Here is a 14688-nt window from a genome sequence, read left to right on the forward strand (position 1 = left end):
TTGGTTTCCAGACTACTCCTCACGGTTTAGGGCCCCTAAAATGCCAGGACAGTATAGGAACCCCACAAGTGACCCCATTTTAGAAAGAAGACACCCCAAGGTATTCTGTTAGGTGTATGATGAGTTCATAGAAGATTTTATTTTTTGTCACAAGTTAGCGGAAATTGATTTGTATTTTTTTTTCACAAAGTGTCATTTTCCGCTAACTTGTGACAAAAAATAAAATCTTCTATGAACTCACCATACTCCTAACAGAATACCTTGGGGTGTCTTCTTTCTAAAATGGGGTCATTTGTGGGGTTCCTATACTGCCCTGGCATTTTAGGGGCCCTAAACCGTGAGGAGTAGTCTTGAAACCAAATGTCGCAAAATGACCTGTGAAATCCTAAAGTTACTCATTGGACTTTGGGCCCCTTAGCGCATTTAGGGTGCAAAAAAGTGCCACACATGTGGTATCGCCGTACTCAGGAGAAGTAGTATAATGTATTTTGTGGTGTATTTTTACACATACAGATGCTGGGTGGGAGAAATATCTCTGTAAATGACAATTATTTGATTTTTTTACACACAATTGTCCATTTACAGAGATATTTCTCCCACCCAGCATGGGTATGTATAAAAATACACCCCAAAACATATTATACTACTTCTTCTGAGTACGGCGATACCACATGTGACACTTTTTTGCAACCTAGGTGCGCTAAGGGGCCTAACGTCCTATTCACAGGTCATTTTGAGGCATTTGGATTCTAGACTACTCATCACGGTTTAGGGCCCCTAAAATGCCAGGGCAGTATAGGAACCCCACAAGTGGCCCCATTTTAGAAAGAAGACACCCCAAGGTATTCTGTTAGGAGTATGGTGAGTTCATAGAAGATTTTTTTTGTCACAAGTTAGCGGAAAATGACACTTTGTGAAAAAAACAATACAAATCAATTTCCGCTAACTTGTGACAAAAAATAAAATCTTCTATGAACTCATCATACATCTAACAGAATACCTTGGGGTGTCTTCTTTCTAAAATGGGGTCACTTGTGGGGTTCCTATACTGCCCTGGCATTTTAGGGGCCCTAAACCGTGAGGAGTAGTCTTGAACCTAAATGTCTTAAAATGATCTGTGAAATCCTAAAGATACTCATTGGACTTTGGGCCCCTTAGCACAGTTAGGCTGCAAAAAAGTGTCACACATGTGTTATCGCCGTAATGTGTTTTGTGGTGTATTTTTACATATAACCATGCTGGGTGGGAGAAATATCTGTGTAAATGACACATTTTTGATTTTCTTTACACACAATTGTCCATTTACAGAGAGATTTCTCCTACCCAGCATGGATATGTGTAAAAATACACCACAAAACACACTATACTACTTCTCCTGAGTACGGTGATACCACATGTGTGACACTTTTTTGCAGCCTAGGTGCGCTAAGGGGCCCAACGTCCTATTCACAGGTCATTTTGAGGCATTTGTTTTCTAGACTACTCCTCACGTTTTAGGGCCCCTAAAATGCCAGGGCAGTATAGGAACCCCACAAGTGACCCCATTTTAGAAAGAAGACACCCCAAGGTATTCTGTTAGGTGTATGGTGAGTTCATAGAATATTTTATTTTTTGTCACAAGTTAGTGATAAATGACACTTTGTGAAAAAAAACAATAAAAATCAATTTCCGCTAACTTTTGACAAAAAATAAAATCTTCTATGAACTCGTCATACACCTAACAGAATACCTTGGGGTGTCTTTTTTCTAAAATGGGGTCACTTGTGGGGTTCCTATACTGGCATTTTACGGGCCCAAAACCGTGAATAGTCTGGAAACCAAATTTCTCAAAATGACTGTTCAGGGGTAAAAGCATCTGCAAATTTTGATCACAGGTGGTCTATGAGGGGGCAAATTTTGTGGAACTGGTCATAAGCAGGGTGGCCTCTTAGATGACAGGTTGTATTGGGCCTGATCTGATGGATAGGAGTGCTAGGGGGGTGACAGGAGGTGATTGATGGGTGTCTCAGGGGGTGGTTAGAGGGGAAAATAGATGCAATCAATGCACTGGGGAGGTGATCGGAAGGGGGTCTGAGGGGGATCTGAGGGTTTGGCTGAGTGATCAGGAGCCCACACGGGGCAAATTAGGGCCTGATCTGATGGGTAGGTGTGCTAGGGGGTGACAGGTGGTGACAGGAGGTGATTGATGGGTGTCTCAAGGTGTGATTAGAGGGGGGAAATAGATGCAAGCAATGCACTGGCGAGGTGATCAGGGCTGGGGTCTGAGGGCGTTCTGAGGATGTGGGCGGGTGATTGGGTGCCCTAGGGGCAGATTGGGGTCTAATCTGATGGGTAACAGTGACAGGTGGTGATAGGGGGTGATTGATGGGTAATTAGTGGGTGTTTAGAGGAGAGAACAGATGTAAACACTGCACTTGGGAGGTGATCTGATGTCGGATCTGCGGGCGATCTATTGGTGTGGGTGGGTGATCAGATTGCCCGCAAGGGGCAGGTTAGGGGCTGATTGATGGGTGGCAGTGACAGGGGGTAATTGATGGGTGGCAGTGACAGGGGGTGATCAGGAGAAAGCAGGGGGCAGTTTAGGGTTAAAAAAATAGCATTGACAGATAGTGACAGGGAGTGATTGAGTGCAAACAGTGGTCTGGTGGGTGGGAGGGGGGGGGGGGTCTGAGGGGTGCTGTGGGCAATCAGGGGGCAGGGGGGGGGAATCAGTGTGCTTGGGTGCGAAATAGGGTGGCTGCAGCCTGCCCTGGTGGTCCCTCGGACACTGGGACCACCAGGGCAGGAGGCAGCCTGTATAATAGGCTTTGTATACATTACAAAGCCTATTATACCTAATCCATGCGGCGATCCGGGTGCTAGTAACCCGCTGGCGCTTCCGAACGGCCGGCGGGTTACAGCGCGTGGGGGGCGGAGCCAGTCGCCGGCGGCTGATCGCATCACGAATGACGCGATCGCCGCATAACCACGCCCGCCTCCGGCCGATGGGCGTATTGCGGTCATTTAGGCCCAGTCTTTGCCGCCGCCCATCGGCTGGGGGCGGTCGGCAAGTAGTTAAGCTTCTTTTTAGATGGTACTATACCCCAAATTACATAGATTTTATCCATCAATACCTCCTCATTGCTACCGTGGTTGTGGATCAGAAGGTACACTTGTGCATATTTTCTTGGAATGCCCTGAAGCTATAACATTTTGGGACAACTGGAAAATGATGGCTCGCCAGTTGTTTGGGTTCCCTTTCTCTCCATCAGTTTCTCAGGCCCTCCTATATACCCCTAATGAGGAAGTACCTGGCAACTTCCGTATCTTATATAGATATATGCTCCTTGCTGCCCAATGGAGTATTGCCTTCCAATGGAAATCCCCTACTCTTAACATCTCATTGGTCACTCAGAGGTTGGATATAATTATGCTCATGGATAGGATTTATTACTACAGCATTGAAATTCTTACTAAATTTGACCTTATCTGGGAAAATCTTGGAGACGTTATAGACAGCTTGATACTCCCACATGATCCTTCTTTTATTGTACCCCCCCTGGACTCTCTCTTTCTATATGACTCTTGTCCTTTGCTTGAAGTCAGGTCCCATATATATATATATATATATATATATATATATATATATATATATATAATCCAGAGAATTGCAGCACACAAGCTCAGTTTATTGAGCAAAATGATACATCTTACAGCAGCAAATGTTTCGGCTGTCTACAGCCTTTATCAATGCTCATCTCTCTCTGGATTTTCTCTGGATTTTTTGTTGTACTTTAGGGGAACTGGGCACCCTCAATTGCGTGCACACCACCAGGAGAGTGTTATTCCGCCTGTGGAGCTGCTGCCCTCCTTTGGACTGTATATATATATATATATATATATATATATATATATATATATATATATATATATATATATATATATATATATATATATACACACAATGTTTCGGTTTGTTTTATTTTATTTTGTTTGAATTTTTCTTTTTTTCCTTTTTCTGTTTTGACGCAGGATTGGTGGGCTTACCAATTTCGCTAGACGTTACCTTGAAGGTGATCCCTGGAATCTCAGTAGGGTGGTTTCAGTCCCCCATTTTCCAGGCGTATCATCCCTATTTTTTTTTCTTGCATATGTTTGTTCATGCTCCCCTGCTATCTCTCGGTTTGAATTTTGTATTGTTCATGATATGCTTATGTACTCTGTTTATCTTTTTCATGCTACAATAAAACCTCTCTTAATAAAAAAAAAAGTTCTAATTAAAAAAAAAAAAAAAAAGCATCCCTCTCCACACTCCCCCACTTGACAGGCAGCCTACAGGGCCAATCAAAGTGCAGGAATCTCGTACTTTGAAGCTACTGGACCCGCCGGGCTCCAGGTGGGTTGAGTGGGACGCTCGTTAAGTGTAACAAGGTGCCCTTTACAATATCTGAGCACAGGGTAATTTCTCTGTGCACCGTATGGCTGCAAAGCGTGCATTTATCACAATGGCCATAACTGTGCTGATTGGCAGAAAGTCTTGGGCAGCCAATAGCTTTCCTGTTACCAGTATAGCTAGGTAGAAGTCTGGCTACCTCTGAAGGCCTAACTTTTATGTATATGAAAACAGTAATTACCAAAAAGTGGTCCCGCCCAGATGAAAAAAGTATATATACAGTATATTTTTAAATTACAGCTTTACATACCAGACTAGTGATCAGTTCCAAAACACGTTGCTCTCCTGAACACCATGCTAGGTACACACGATGCAATTTTCTGACAGATTTACTGTCAGATCGATTATTTCCTACATGTTCAATCTGATTTCCGATCAATTTATTGAACGATTTTTATAGCAGTGAACAGAAAATCGATCAGAAATCAGATCGGACATGTTGAAAATAATCGATCTGACAGTAAATCTGTCAGAAAAAATTGCATCGTGTGAACCTAGCATTGTTGTGATGGGAACCTGTTGGTAGTAGAATTGATGACACACTGCCAACTCTTATTGTTTTGTGGCCTCTTCACCAATAAAGAGGTTAAAGAAAAGTCACATGCTGAGGAGGGAGCTGCAGCAGACACCTGACTCCTATACAACTAGAAACTTATGGGAGCCCTTTCAGGTTCAGGTGAGCAGTTAGAAAACTATCACTGCTAACTAAGTAAGTAATACTACCTGTAGCAAAGCCTTACTTTTCCTTTAAGCAGCAGAAGTTGATTCACTGTTATTGTAAAACACATCTGATGCGAAAATAAACTTATGAGATAATTAATTGCATGTGTAGTATGGATAGCAAATACAGCATTAATAGCAAAGAAAAGAGTCTCATGTTATTTTCCAGTGCATGAAGAGTTAAAAAACTTGAGTTGTTATTTACTGTCTGTAAAATAGCTTTTCTGAGTTATTCAACCAACTTGGTCAAACTCAGTCCTGTTTTCTGAAAAGCTTAAACGGCAAAGAAACAGTGAGAGACAGCTTGCTATAAGGTTTTACTGCAGGAATGTTCAAAGGGTCATTAGCTCTGCTTTGTTTTACATCCTAAAATACAGAGTGTGGTTTCTAAACTGCAAATGTGACAGACTGATGCAATGTTAAAAATAAAGCTATAAAACTGAAAATAAAAATGAGATTATTTTCTTTGCTACTAATGTTCTATGTATTATCTGTACTATACATACAATTTATTATCTCATAAGTTTATTTTCGGCTCACATTTGCTTTAAAGAGGACCTGTGAGTCATACTATCTGAGAAAAAAAAAACATGTATAAGTAAATCAATATCTGCTCTAGTTACATAACATATGTATTGCACATTTTGATTTTAGTGATTTTTCTTTAGTAAAAAAAGAGAAAATCCTTCTTAGGATTTTCCATTTTGACCGTGTCTATCTTGAAGCCAATCCTGACATCATTTCCTCCCTTACTCTGTCTGTGTATCATTGCCTGCCCTCCTCCCAGTCTTCAGACACTCCCACCCAGCTCTGCAGTAGAAAGTGCATTGTCTCAGCATGAGAAATATTGGCCAATCAGAGAGGAACGGAGATGTGGTAGGCGAAACAAGGTGCTTCATCCAATCAGGCTGCATTAGTTATGTCTGTGGGGAAAGTAAGGAAGAAAAATAAAAGAAAACCCAGCATTCCCTGTAACTTCCTTTGTGCGGCAGATGTACCAAATAAGAGCCAGGGAAACTGGGGAATGATGTTTTATGGAGAAGAGAAGATAAGTAAGAGTGATTTTTAACTTTTGGATTGCCTGGTTAGCAGGGCCGGGCCGAGGCATAGGCTGGAGAGGCTCCAGGCCAGCCTCAGGGTGCAGTGTAGGAGGGGGAGCACAATTCATTCAGCTGTCATTCCTAATTGTGTTTGAAACAGAAAGAAATAAGAAAAGGGGATACATGGCAGTGACTACAAGCCAGATAACTAGATATTAAGGTGTTGGGGAGGTTGTGGGCCCTGTGGCCCTCTTAGTCTAATAGCAATCAGTGTGTGACAGCTGGGGTGGAAGGGATGGAGGGGCGCACTTTGGTGTCTCAGCCTTGGGTGCTGGAGGACCTTGTCCCGCCTCTGCTGGTTAGCATACTTATTACTTGTTTATAAGATAAGATAAAAGAATTGATTTTTTATTTTATGCCTGACAGTTACACTTTTATGATTTCTGAACAGACCCTGCCCTGTTATAAGTGCTTACCGGGAAAGCTATGCCCTGTTAAGACACTTTTTACATTTGATTCTGTTATTTTCAAATAGACAGTCATGTGAAAACTCAGACACCTGCATAAATGTCTGAAATAATCATAGACAAAAGTGAAAATGTGGTTATTATGAAGCCAACACCCCAACTATAAAACACTTTCCCAGCAGAAAATAGCTTCTGAGAGCAGGAAGGAGATAAAAAGGGTCAATAGTTCATACATTTTAGCTCTGGCATACTTCAATGAATGTGGAGGTGAAGACACTTTTCTGTGATATGGTTCAAATTACACTATGTGCTCTTCCTAAGACAGTACAGAAAGTGTACCCCTTTCTTATTGGCTGTTGGTTATAATGAGCTGAGAGCAAAATTGCCCATTCTCTTCCCTTCCAATTTCAGTCGTTCCAAAAACTTCGAAATGCGTTGGGCGCATATTAATTGAGGGAATGGGTAGTTGACTTCAGAAGGGATTCAACTGTATTTCGTTAAATTTCTGTAAGAGAAAAGACTACAGGTTTCATTGAACTTAAAAAAGTAGGACAGTAATCCCCGTGATATTTGCAGGGGCTATTGATATAGACCTCTAGGACAATGCTGCCTTATCTTAGCTCCAGCGAAGTGGAAGCATGAAAGTGACACTCCAGATGTCATCACCTGGTGCTTCTTAACAAGAATGTCTCTAAAAAAAACTGGTACAAGAGGAGTATGTATGTATATATATATATACATATATATATATATATATATATTGAGATGTAATAAAGTTATCTGAATAGAATTATTTTAGTAATATTCTAATGTACCATTGGTATGCCCCATTGCATAGCTAAGTAGTCATTACATCATCAGACTTGCATTAAATTGCAATTTTTTTGAATGAATAAGTTGAATATAGCTGAATATCTCTGTAAATAGCACATCGTATAAAAACATTTTTTTACACAAACACATAGGCAAAAAACATATGTTAGGCAAATCTACCGTTTAATAACAACCCACACTCACATGCAACATACAATCACATATTTGGAATTACTGATTAAACGGTGCTTCTGTATATTTAAGGAGTTACTTGGCATACAGAGCATGGTTTATAAAGTACAACTTATATTTAATGGCAAGAAAATGCCTATTATGAATTGTAACAAAAATGATCATCTTTGTTTATCTGTAAAGGTATAGCTAATCTAAAATACATGCCTGGGGTAGAGCACTTTATTATTAATAGATGGAGTTTGTTTATGGGAGAGTATTTACTAAAGGACTTAATTAAAACCTTGAATTCCATATACCCAATACTGTCTATTTTCTTTATTCTAAATCTGATTGTATATTTTAAAGGAAAATGCCTGCGGTAATTAGTGCTAAGGGATCTAACAGTCATTAAAGCCCAGATCTAACAGTCAGTAACAGCAAGGACTTCCTTTTAAAATTATGTTTAGCCTTAGAATTATATTTAGCCTTGTACTTAAATAGAGAATTGTAAAAAAAAATCCCTCAATGTTAAAGCCAGGACTTTTATAGACACTCCTATGCAAATATACTAGTAGTTACTTGAGTAAGCACAACATTCAATCACATTATGCAAGTAGCAGGTGTATGGACCTGAGTCAGTGTATTACTGTGTCAGTTAGTCTCCAGGCAAGTAAAGACTAGGAGCGCATGAGAGATGCTTTCAATCACCTGGCTGTAAAAAAGTCAGTAGGATATAAAAGGCATTTAATTCCAAACTGTTCTGGTGCAGAAAAGACAGTTGTAAACATGATGGGAGAATGACACCAGGAGATAAATCATATAGGAAGAAGAGGGTACCATACCTTGATGAGATGCCAGTTTCAGCTCTCTGTGCACATATACAGTGAGAGATGGACAGTACGTGGAGAGGAAGGAGAGGGAGGATGGGGCATAGCTCCAGTTATTTTTGTCACTGTGTGACTGTAAAGATTGTGGAAGAGTGAGCTACGCCCCTTAAAGCTGCACTCCACTCACACGAGCATCACACACAGGCTGATCATCATCACTCACAGCACACAGCACATCATCACGTTACCTGCCGGGGGGTGCGCTGCTTAGCAATCCGGGGACATGCAATGAGACGTGAAAGCACAGGCAAAGCATCAGCTGGCAGCGGCTCTGGAGTGAGTGGAAGTTTGGATCGCCAGGCAGCGTGTTATTGTGGGTCCCTGTAGTACGTTTGCAGGTCACTGCCACCTTGTGGCTCGATGAATTTATTGTTTTTGTGCCTCTGTAAACCTGCATACAAATGAGCACTTCTACCATGTATTGTTGCCTTCATTATCTTGCAAAGTCAATGGAATTCTTGTGAGCCTGGAGATCCATGGCGATGGCTATGCAGTGTGACATAATTGTGTGATGATCTTTCCTTATTACATATAGCCAATGTACAGAGTGTCAACCCCAAGGGTCACCAAATCATCCCTTTACACACTGACGCATCTATATTATGCCGGTTCTGGGGCTGTTTACACATAATCAGTGCCTACACTACATCAGAAGACCTATATCATGTATATATGCCAGTAATTAAAGGGATGGTATGAAAGCAACTGAAGCAACTGATCACCCCCCCCCCCCCCCCCAATGACAGACGAGCATCTGTGTGGCTGTACTAGAGCCGAGGAGAAGTGTGACAAAGCTAGGCAACGTGATCACTACTAGTTTATGATCAATACACCATGTACTGTAGCATTACAGCCATACGTTGTAGGCTGGCATGCTGAGCTCCTCTATACTAGTTGAGAAGGAGACTGGGCTCATAACGCGCAGCTCTGTGTTAATAATGTGCTGCTCAGCTCCTATCAGCTCTTCTCCAATTATACTGTCAGAGTATGAGCATTTGATGGACACATGCCGACTACGAGGCATCGGGAACAAAATCATACACTGACTACTGACTGAATTTATATCCAAACAGCGGAGCAAAGATTCTTCTGCACAACAGAGGATCAAAGCAGAGGCTGCTGCTGCATTATGGGCACTTACTGCTAATCACAACATACCTATGGCATTGGCAAGTATAGGACTCCTACAGAAGAAGATATGTTACAGTGTACAGAAGATCAAAGCATTTGTTCTTCCTATAGTTCAGCTACCCCCCCCCCCCCCCCCCCCCACATCAACAGTCTGGGTGTTAATGAGGGTTCTCGTTTTAAGCTGTGCTTTGTGTTTCTTGAAGGGAACCTAAAGGGAGGGTGATACAGATGACGCCATATTTATTTCATTTTAAACAATGCAGATTCCCTGGCTCTCCTGCTGATCCTTTGCATCTAATGCTATTAGCCATAGACCCTGAACAAGCATGCAGATCAGGTGCTCTGACTGTAGTCTGCCTGGACTAGCTGCATGCTTGTTTCAGGTGTGTGATTCAGGCACTGCTGCAGCCAAGAGATCAGCTGGACTGCCAGGCAACTCGTATTGCTTAAAAGGAAATACATATGGAAGTCTCGCTTTAGATTGCCCACTAATGATACATTCTTTTTTGTCCAAATGTACCATTTCCATGTAACATTACATGAGAGACTACCTAAATAGCCATTGAAAGTATACTTATTCAGGTTACCCTTCTACTACATGGATTTAGTAAGATTGTAGAAAAAAGGTTGTATCCTTAGTGGGCACCATTAGTTGCATCTGTGATTTAATTCTTGGTGTACGCGGAACGCTTACTTAGCATGGGTGGCTGAACAGGGATGACGGGGCAGAGTGGGCGCTTGAGTTTAGGATGAGTTATTAACGTTCTGGAATTCAGCGTGGATTGAAATGTAGCGTGTCAGGCTGAGATGGTGCTGCAATGATAAGAGAGGCTGGGGCTTCTATTATTATTATCACGTCTGCTTCGGAATTTGATGGATTATAGAGCGCAGCGTGGAGCATTGTCCAAGGTGCTGAAGGTAGATAACCTTCCCCGCTTATCATCCTCGCAGCTGTCCCCAGCCTCTCTGTATGACCTGCTCTGTGCGCAGCCGTATGTACAGGCAGCTATCATTATACCTGTCCTGTCTGAACTCAGATTACAGTGTGATCATCTGATACTAGCTACTCTATACATATATATATATATATACTGCTCCATATCACTCCATACATTCCACCCTCCTATGATGATCACTTGTCATACAGTGCTGGTGATGATCAGATCTGCGCTTGATTCCTGAACCCAGTATGGGAATAATTGATGCATTTAGCCACCAGGTGGCAGTGGCCTGCACACATATTACAGGGACATATATATATTGCCTGGCAATCCAAACTTCCACACACTTCAGAGCTGTTGCCAGCTCCAGCAGTATTTTTCCTGTGGTTTGATATCTAATTGCATTTCTCTCAGGATTACTAAGCAACACACCCCCAGATGGATAATGTGAAGGTGATAGGTTTGCAGCCAGCATAGCAAGATGTGAAAGCTTGGGAGATCAGCAGAATGTGAGGGGGTGGGCGGAGCTGAGGCTCTGGGGGGCGTCGCTAAATCTTCTACAATCTTTACAGTCTCCAGCGAAGGAAAAACTGGAGCTATGCCCCATTCCCCTTTTCTTTCTCTACATGCGTTATTCGTCTCTCACGCCATATACTCATCATTTGCATATGCGGGGAGAAGACACAGATTCCTAGCCAAGGTAAAGTGGATTTTTACTTTATTGTGCTCTATAGTGTGTGCATTGACAACTCTATTAACTATAAGAGAACATCAGTTTCTACTGACTTCTGCTGAGATCAGGTAAAGATCCGTGTAACAGCTCAATGTCACCAAGTCAGCCTTTAATGTGTATATGCTCTGTGGCTATATATATATATATTGACACCTTCTCCTGTTGAATTGGAGAGATGTTAGAATTAGCTGCAAGTCTTAGTGTCTTAATAATTAGGCTTGATGATTGCTTTATTTTTCTGAAGCATGTTGTGTAGCCATTGCAAACAGAGTGATATTATTCAATCAGTGGTACCTGCTGCTGCTGAATCTCCCTATAGGAGCCTCCAGAACAGCAGCTCGCAGTGTCTGCTGCTTATGCCTTATGGGCATCTGTACTGACAGCTTCTCACCTTTTACTCTTTTGTGGATTTATAGCATCAAAGAGAGCATTCTTCTGCAGCACCCCATGCGTTGCCATGTATGTTCAGCATGATAAAACACACTCGGTTTATTATTTCTGTAGAGTTTATTGGGTGTATTATATTGACCTATTGTAGTAACAGAAGTGTATATGTGTATGTCTAAAGTTTTTACACTCTTGTCCATGTAAACACAAACACACAGACAGACACACACACACATACTAGTGATTGTGGTGTCCTCTACACATAGCATACTCACGTACAGATGTGCATACATTCCCTACTTTGAATGACCACACACACACACACACACACACACACACACACACACACACACACACACACACACACACACACACACACACACACACACACACCCCTCTGCACACTCACACACACACATATACCCTTCTACACACACACACACCTCTACCCTCTGCACACTCACACACACACACATATACCCTTCTAAACACACACATACACACACACACACACACCTATACCCCTCTGCACACTCTCACACACACAAATACCCTCCTACACACACATACCCTTCTACACACACACACACACACACACATACCATTACACACACACACACATACCATTACACACACACACACACACACACACACACACACACACACACACACACACACACACACACACACACACACCTACCTATACCCCTCTGCACACTCACACACATATATATATATATACCCTACTACACACTTACACACACACACACACACACACACACACACACACACACACCTACCTATGCCCATCTGCACACTCACACATATACCCTTCTACACACACATACCCTTCTACATACACACACACATACACACACCCCTATACTCCACTCCCCCCTTTCCCCATGCACACACATACACCTGTTCTTTACTTATGTAAGCCTTCACTCACACACCTACATGTTAAGTACCTAAGCCACCTCACTCACAAATATCTTGCACTTTACTTATCTACACCCCAACTAACACACACACACACACACACACACACACACACACACACACACACACACACACACACAGTTTAGCTATGCGAGAAACCCCCACACAACACACACTGTGTGCCCTGGTGATCTTCACATCAGCAGCAGTTGAACTTGTAAGTTCAGATGCAGTTTGACCCTAGGTGGCTCAATAAGCTTTAGCAGTGGTTCATCCGTATGCTACAATGTATAATTCTAAGCACAGCTGTTACCCTGAACTGTAATGTGACATAGAAATGCACTGGCAACATGTAGTTTGGAAAAGGCTGGAATGCCGGAAAATAATGAATTCCTAAATGTCAGATAGCATTGCTCCTCATGGCATGACAAGCCTTGTTAGCTGTTTACAGCACCAAAGACAGAAGTATGGATGAAGCAGCGATGCCTAGGCAAGATACATCTACATTGCTGCATATCTATAGCATACTTATCTTTAAGCATGATAATGTGGTTATGCTCATATGATCCCAGTACTGTTAGATTAGTTATTGATTATTGTATGAGTGGGCTAATTTATGACTGCAGATTAATTAAAATGATATGCTATAGAATTAATTTTCCGTCCATTCTACTTAGTAAAAATTGCTGAATTTATAAGCCATCTACTTAATGCATTCATTCTATTGTTGTTACCTTGAACGTAGTGACAGTGACAGGCTGATGTAATGAGCCTTGCTTTATTAAGTTCATTTTGGATGTCTAACAGCCAGAAACTGGAAGTGAGGGAATTTTGGATTGGGTGTAATCGCTCCATTGGAGATAGGTAAATACTGCTCAGCAAATGAGCTGTATTAATTAACCTGTATTAATTAACCTGTCCATCTCTAGGCAAAATCCCAAATATACCATCTGGTAGCTTTGTAAACACAGTACTCAAATGTTACCTTTGCAATATGCAGTAAGGCTTCTTAGGTGAAAAAGCCTGTTTCAAAAATATAGTCATGAAACCTGAAGCATCTCAGATGAAAAGGTTAACAAGTTCAGAGAGGGGCTTATTAAGCTATGTCATCTGAGGTGGTCGATAAAGAATCATGCAGCTGATTGACATTGCCTAAAGATCTGGAATACCAGATCCTTAGCGACCCTCAATGCCCTGAGTGGTCCATATCGCACTGTTATCACCAGGGGCGTAGCAATAGGGGTTGCAGAGGTTTCGACCGCATCGGGGCCCTTGGGCCAGAGGGGCCCTCCTTCAACTGCAGTATTAGCTCTCTATTGGTCCTGTGCTCATATTAATCACGTCTATAGATACTTTAAATAGTGGTAATCATTAACAAACTGTTCTCCATCCCCTTCTTGCTCCTCTGACACTGTAGTTGCCATTGGCAGGTTTTGGTGCACTGTATCATTTGTTATGTATAGAGTGCTTGGGGGGCCCCATTGTTAAACTTGCATCGGGGCCCACAGCTTCTTAGCTACGCCACTGGTTATCACCACTCCTCCTATCCTTGGAAAGCTGTTCCAACATGCACTGCTTGTAATGCCTCTGCCTCCATTCATAGCAACAGATGGGTCGCTAACCTGTAGGCTAGCAACTCATTTGTATAGAACTCTGCCACAATCTGTTGCCTGAGATATTGAGCCGTGATTCCTAGTGAACAATGGAAATTGCAAGTGTGTATCTAGGCTGTTGCATGCATTACATCATAATGTAGTTATTGCAAAGGGCACAGAGCAGAAACAGAACCTTCTGAGAAGTTTGATGTATGAGCTGGCTGGTGAAGTGGAGGCTGACCAGATGTTCTAAAGAGATGTATGTTGACCAGAAAAAGACTTGTGGCCAGGGTTGCACTTTAATACTTGAAGCTGAAAATTTGGTACAAAATCACATACTTACAAAATCACATACTTACCTAAGAAGAGGGACGCCTCCAGATTCTATAGAGTCTTCCCGGAGTGTCTTCTGTCAAACACGAGAGG

The 14688-nt window shown here is 42.0% G+C and overlaps 2 protein-coding genes across 5 annotated transcripts in view; one reads left to right on the top strand and one right to left on the bottom strand.

The window, feature by feature from the left end:
- NPY5R (neuropeptide Y receptor Y5) overlaps positions 1-8804 on the bottom strand; it is a 134061-nt gene extending 125257 nt beyond the window's left edge. For 2 of the 4 annotated variants that reach the window (XM_068269428.1, XM_068269410.1), the window contains exon 1: positions 8489-8660. The gene's annotated coding sequence lies outside the window, so the exon portion shown is untranslated. Of the gene's footprint in view, positions 1-8488; positions 8661-8721 lie in introns of those variants that run through there. The other 2 variants (XM_068269420.1, XM_068269436.1) reach the window with 2 other exon arrangements.
- Positions 8805-10993: 2189 nt separating this feature from the next.
- Positions 10994-14688, top strand: part of NPY1R (neuropeptide Y receptor Y1) — a 121131-nt gene continuing 117436 nt past the window's right edge. The window contains exon 1 of the mRNA XM_068269447.1: positions 10994-11305. The gene's annotated coding sequence lies outside the window, so the exon portion shown is untranslated. The remainder of the gene's footprint in view (positions 11306-14688) is intronic.

Source organism: Hyperolius riggenbachi, chromosome 1 (assembly GCF_040937935.1).
Source record: "Hyperolius riggenbachi isolate aHypRig1 chromosome 1, aHypRig1.pri, whole genome shotgun sequence".
NCBI classification, from domain to species: domain Eukaryota; kingdom Metazoa; phylum Chordata; class Amphibia; order Anura; family Hyperoliidae; genus Hyperolius; species Hyperolius riggenbachi.